Below are 6254 nucleotides of genomic sequence, written 5' to 3'. Positions count from 1 at the left end.
ATAGGACCTAGTGTTTGAATGGGAAAGAGAGAGGCAGCGAATTGGCATTTCCAACACAGTATTAGAAGACAGTTAACTTGGAGAAAATTGAGATATAATGTTTGAATTTTGTTAAGATTCAGGTAATGATAAAGTTAGTTTCTGTTACTAATTAATTAATCTAGTGAATTATACTCACATACACATGAAGTATTATCCAGCCATGACTATGTTTTTTATTTAATCAGAAAGCACTACAAGTTTCTTATTGAATAAAACTTAAAAGCTAATTTCAGCACCAGCTGGCTCCGTTATGGCGGCCCGCAGCCCCAGCGTGGTGATTAGCGATGATGAACCAGGTTATGACCTAGATTTATTTTGTAAACCCAATCATTATGCTGAGGATTTGGAAAAGGTGTTCATTCCTCATGGACTAATTATGGACAGGACCGAACGACTGGCTCGAGATGTGATGAAGGAGATGGGTGGCCATCACATTGTGGCCCTCTGTGTGCTCAAGGGGGGCTATAAGTTCTTTGCCGACCTGTTGGATTACATCAAAGCACTGAACAGAAATAGTGACAGATCCATTCCTATGACTGTAGATTTTATCAGACTGAAGAGCTACTGTAACGACCAGTCAACAGGCGACATAAAAGTAATTGGTGGAGATGATCTCTCAACTTTAACTGGAAAGAACGTCTTGATTGTCGAAGATATAATTGACACTGGGAAGGCAATGCAGACTTTGCTTTCCTTGGTCAAGAAGCATAAGCCAAAGATGGTCAAGGTTGCGAGCTTGCTGGTGAAAAGGACCCCTCGAAGTGTTGGATATAGACCAGACTTTGTTGGATTTGAAATTCCAGACAAGTTTGTTGTGGGATATGCCCTTGACTATAATGAATACTTCAGGGACTTGAATCACGTGTGTGTCATTAGCAAAACTGGAAAAGCAAAATACAAAGCCTAAGATGAGAGTTCGAGTTGAGTTTGGAAATACCTGGCATCCCATTGAAATCACCAGTGACATGATCCAATGTTCTCATTCTGTGGCCAGCTGCTTAGTAGAGCTTATTGCATGTATCTCCTAAGAATTCGATCTGTTTTGTATTTTAGAAATGTCAGTTGCTGCATTCCTGAACTCTTCATTTGCACTACGAGCCTAAAGACTATCAGTTCCCTTTGGGTAGATTGTTGTTTGACTTGTGAATGAAATATCTCTTAAACCACACCACTATTGACTGAAAATATGGAAATTGTATCTGTAAGAAACATTTAAAGAGAAGAATATATTAGTTTTTTAATTGGTATTTTAATTTTTTATATATTCAGGAAAGAACAGAAGTGATTGAATATTGTTAACTATACCACTGTGTGTTTAGAAAAGTAACAGGCAGTCAGTTTCGTATCTGTGAGGTATTGTTATGTCAGAGAAACTATGTCCTGGAACTTTTTTAGTAGGTTTCAGTAGTATTGACTATATTTTCTTGCTTGTTCAGATTATTTCTGGTGAACGTTTGTCAACAGTTCCTTTTCAATACAGGTCAGTAAGTTCCAGAAACCTACCACTTTTTGAATTCTTTAGTGTAAAAATCCTTCAAATAAAAGCTGTCTCTTTAAAGGAAATTATGCAAAAAAAAAAAAAGCTAATTTCAACAGTTTAGCATAAGGTACAGGATGACAAGTCTACTGTCTTCAAAGCATCCCAGGGTGGGGCTGGATCAGAGCAAGCCAAAATTTAAAGTCAGTTTTGAAGAAGTTTCCTAATTCTCTTTGACCAAGGGAATCTTTCTCTATTCACAACTTGGATATGGCAACCCACTCCAGTACTCTTGCCTGGAAAATCCCAGGGATGGAGGAGCCTGGTAGGCCACAGTCCATGGGGACGCAAAGAGTCGGACATGACTGAGCAACTTCACTTTCACTTTTGCTAGTTTCTCACATTAGAAATGTGAGATCCCTTGCTGTAAGAGTGCTTCAATTAAGCAATTCAATTGCTTAAGAAGAATTTATTAAAATGAGATGACAGGAGTTTCCAGTGGACCTTATAGCTAATCTAAAATATGAAACCAGAGGAAATATAGAGAGCTTTTGGATGATACAGCAAGTTCATACAAACTCACAGGCTATGTGCTTGTGTTGTTATTTCATTTCCTTTCAGTATAGGAATAAAAAGACTTTGGGCAAATACACAAGGTTAATGCATATGTTTTCTTGTCCCAGATTAGGTCTATACTCCCTTAACCCATTCACCAAAACCAAGTTAAACTTAGACTTGAAAAATCTATTATCTTACTTTCAGGACAAAGTCTCCATGATTCCCAATCAAATTTATTACTTTCCAAGCAAGATATTATCAAAATTACAATCTAAACTCTCAAGTAAAAAAAAGAAATCTTTCTGAACCAAATGAACCTATACTCCTTCAGCATTACTGGAGGATTAATTCAAGGAAATTCTGTCCCAGTTTCCTGAGAGGGTCTTTAGAGCTGCAACACACTTTGTGTGCCTTAATATTTATTAGGGAGAAAAAAGGCAAGAAAATATAAAGAAAGAAAGAAATACACATCTTTGGCAATTTCTGTGTTTTATATGTGTTTGTGTGTGTGTGTGTTTACTTAACAATGTTGAGAGCAGAAGGAAAAATCTTTTATACATTTCAATACTGACCAATGTAATGAAAGACTGTTATTAGTGACAAGTTAAAACTGAATAAAACCTGTAATTATTTTAGCACTATGATAATGTCTACTGCTTATCTAAACTAATAATCTTAAGTAACAACAAAAGCTGCTATTTTAAGTTCCCCATTGTTTCTCACACAAGGAGGAAGAATGTTTGGACTCTCTAGCATTTTGAAAGTGCTGATTTCACTTCTCATTGAGATGATAATCTAATACCCTTGATTTAAATTCATTTCTTTCAATTGTCATGCCTTAAACTTTAATAACTGAGAAACTTTCCCAAAAACTCATTATTAAAGATCTCTGGGGATGAAAAAAAAAAAAAGCCCTAACTTACTGTAGTTCTATTATATCTACCAAGGGACAAGGAGAAACAGTCCATCACTAATTAAAACACTCCAATAGAAAGCCCCTTGCTTTATGAGGTATGAGGTCCATTCATAAGGCTGGGGTTGATGCTAATTGTGTTTACTGAGATGAATTATGATGTTCTAACAAATCTAACCAGGAGTGCATAGGTTAGCTATCAAGATAATTATGTTCTGGAAGTATTAATGACTATTTTTCATGATCATTAATGGAAATTACTTTTTAATTGTTTCATAATATAACCACTCCGTTACCTATTCTAGTAAATATCTCTTTACTATATTTCTGCCTCTTTATTTCTGATGGTTATTTAACAATGGAGTTGTAATAATCTATCACTAGAAAAGTTTTAAATCTTTCATTATTTTTACTAGAGTCAATATGGTAAAACATAAACTTTTTTCATGTCCAGTAAAACATAAGCTTTTTTTCATGTCCAGTGATTATATTTTCTCTATAAATGATGGCTGATAATGCTATTTTATGGAATAGGTAAAGCATTTCTTAGAAAAATTTCAAATTAATTAGCCATTTCCCAAACATAATGAATGAATAATACATTTGTTGTTTAGTTGCTCAGTATTGTCCAACTGTCTGTGAACATATGGACTGTAGCCCACTCTGTCCATGGAAGTTCCCAGGCAAGAATACTTGAGTGGGTTGCCATTTCCTTCTCCAGGGGATCTTCCTGACCCAGGGATCGAACCTGTGTCTCCTGCACTGGCAGGAGGATTCTTTACCATTGAGGCACCAGGGAAGCCCGAATAATATACTTAGTTCTACTTAGTTTCAAAAAGCATAATTTTCACCCAGTATGTCTATTTCAGGGCTATCTGTTCTCTTTTGCTTATTATTGGTGTTATTGGGCATTGCCTTACACTGTCTTTTTTATGAGGCTTTTATGACATTTTACCATCTGGTATCCTGTCTCCCTCATTGCTTTTTATTTTTCAAATAAATGTCTAGTTATTCTTGCAAGTTTGCTCCTGTGGATCAACTTTAGAACTATTTTGTTAAACTTTTTAAAAGCCCTCATAAGGTATGTTTCAGGGGGTTGTGTATTATCCATATGTTAATTTGAGATAGATGGAAGGTTTCACAATAGTCATTATTCACGTTCAGGAAAATGTTATTTTTAGACCACTTTATCAAGGTATGATTGATAAAGAAAAAGCTGTACATATGTTATGTGTGCCATAAACATTTTCATCACCTTCAAAGGTTTGGGCTTCCTTGGTAGCACAGCTGATAATCTGTCTGCAAGGCAGGAGACCCTGGTTTGATTCCTGGGTCAGGAAGATATCCTGGAGAAGGGAAAGGCTACCCACTCCCAATATTTTTGGGCTTCCCTGGTGGCTCAGCTGGTAAAGAATACACCTGCAATACAGGAAACCTGGGTTTGATTCCTGAGTTGGGAAGATCCCCCTGAGAAGGGAACAACTACCCACTCCAGTAGTCTGGCCTGGAGAATTCCATGGACTATATAGTCTATGAGTCACAAAGAGTTGGACATGACTCAGCTACTTTCACATTCACAGGTTTGCTCCTGCCCTCCTTATTTGTTATTTCTGGGGTTTTCTTTTTGTAATAAGAACACAACAAGTACAACTGACTCTCTTGGCAAACTTTCAAGTATACAATAGAATATTGTTTACTACAGACACTATGCTGTACAGAAGAGCTCTGGGACTTATTCATATGGCAGAGATGAAACTTAGTACCCTTTGAGTAATGACTCTCTGCCATCTATTTCTTTATAATTCAGTCTTGGTAGGCTGTATATTTCTAGGAATTTATCCTTTTATTTTATGTTATTCAATATGTTGATGTATACTTGTTCATAATAGTTTCTAATGATGTTTTAAAATTTCTATAGCATCAGCTGTAATATATTTCTTTCATTTCTGGTAGTTACATATTTGACTCTTCATTTTTACTTTCAGGTAGTCTAGCTAAGGGTTTGATGATTTTATTTCTGTATTAAACAAACAAACAAACAAAAATAACCAAATGTCACTTCTGTGGACTTTTTGCATTGCTTTCCTATTCTCTAATTTCTACTTTTATCTCTATTATTTCCTTCTGCTAACTTTAGCCTTAGTTTTCTAGTCCTTTTCTAATTCTTTGAGGTGTAAAATTTGGTTACTAACATGAGATTTGTCATCACTTTAAATGTAGGCATTTAATGCTATGAAATTCCTTCTGAATACTTCTTTTTGCTATATCCTTTGAGTTTTGATATGTGTTTTTTCATTGTAGTTTGTCAGGAGATATATTCTAATTTTTATTTGATTTCTTCTTTGATCCATTTTTTGTTCAAGAATCTGTTATTTAATCATTATGCATTTGTGACATTACTCATTTTTTCCTTTTATTATTTATTTTTATCTTTATTACATTCTAATTATAAATGATACTTGGAATGATTTCCAACTTCTTAAATTTGTTAAGAACTGTTCTGTGAACTAGTTTGTGATCTATCTAGGAAGAAGTTCTGTGTGTACTTAAGACAAGTATCTATTCTGCTGCTATTGAATGGGATATTTTGGACTTGTCTGTTAGGTTCATCTGGTCTACAGTGTTATCCAAATTTGCTGTTTCATTATTAATCTTCTTTCCAGACACACCATGTCATTAAGATCAGGGCCCAAATCCTATCCTCAGATATTACAAGGAGCTACATGAAATAACTGACACACAACCAATCTGATGCAACAAAGATCACATCAGAAGAAATGAAATTTAACTTCATTAGGTTAAACTGATTCTTAAATCAGTATAATTATTAAATTATCATTCCAATTAGCATAATCACTCAGAAATTATTTTTCCATATTCATATAAGGGATAAATTGTGTGAATTATATTATTTTAAGGCAAGACATCAATTTTTGAATTCATAACCTATGAAGCAGAATTATGTTCTTTGAGGCTCTTTTCTTTCATCTTTCTTTCATCTCCAAATCCATAAGGATAGTCTATATCAGTTGAACGTCTTCCTAAGGAATAATGTGGTCCATTAAACCTTACTCTTGACTTCCTCTGCAAAATTGAGAAAACTAAACAAGAGTTGCCCGAGTCCAATATTAACTAGTTATCTGAAGGAATATTTTCAAGTTGTAATAGATATAATATGCCATCTACTGTTGTTTAATTCCCAGTGGTAGAGACCTTTTACTAACTATTTTCATTGACTTTCATAATTTAAATTCTTTTCACAAA

At 34.6% G+C, this 6254-nt stretch overlaps 1 pseudogene across 1 annotated transcript; it reads left to right on the top strand.

The window, feature by feature from the left end:
* Positions 281–1360, top strand: LOC102190852 (annotated as a pseudogene). Its single transcript, XR_001297375.2, has one exon. The product of XR_001297375.2 is annotated as a hypoxanthine-guanine phosphoribosyltransferase pseudogene (transcript).

The sequence above is a fragment of the Capra hircus genome, chromosome 27 (genome assembly GCF_001704415.2).
Source record: "Capra hircus breed San Clemente chromosome 27, ASM170441v1, whole genome shotgun sequence".
Taxonomy (NCBI): Eukaryota; Metazoa; Chordata; class Mammalia; order Artiodactyla; family Bovidae; genus Capra; species Capra hircus.
This window is presented reverse-complemented; position numbering and strand designations above follow the sequence as displayed.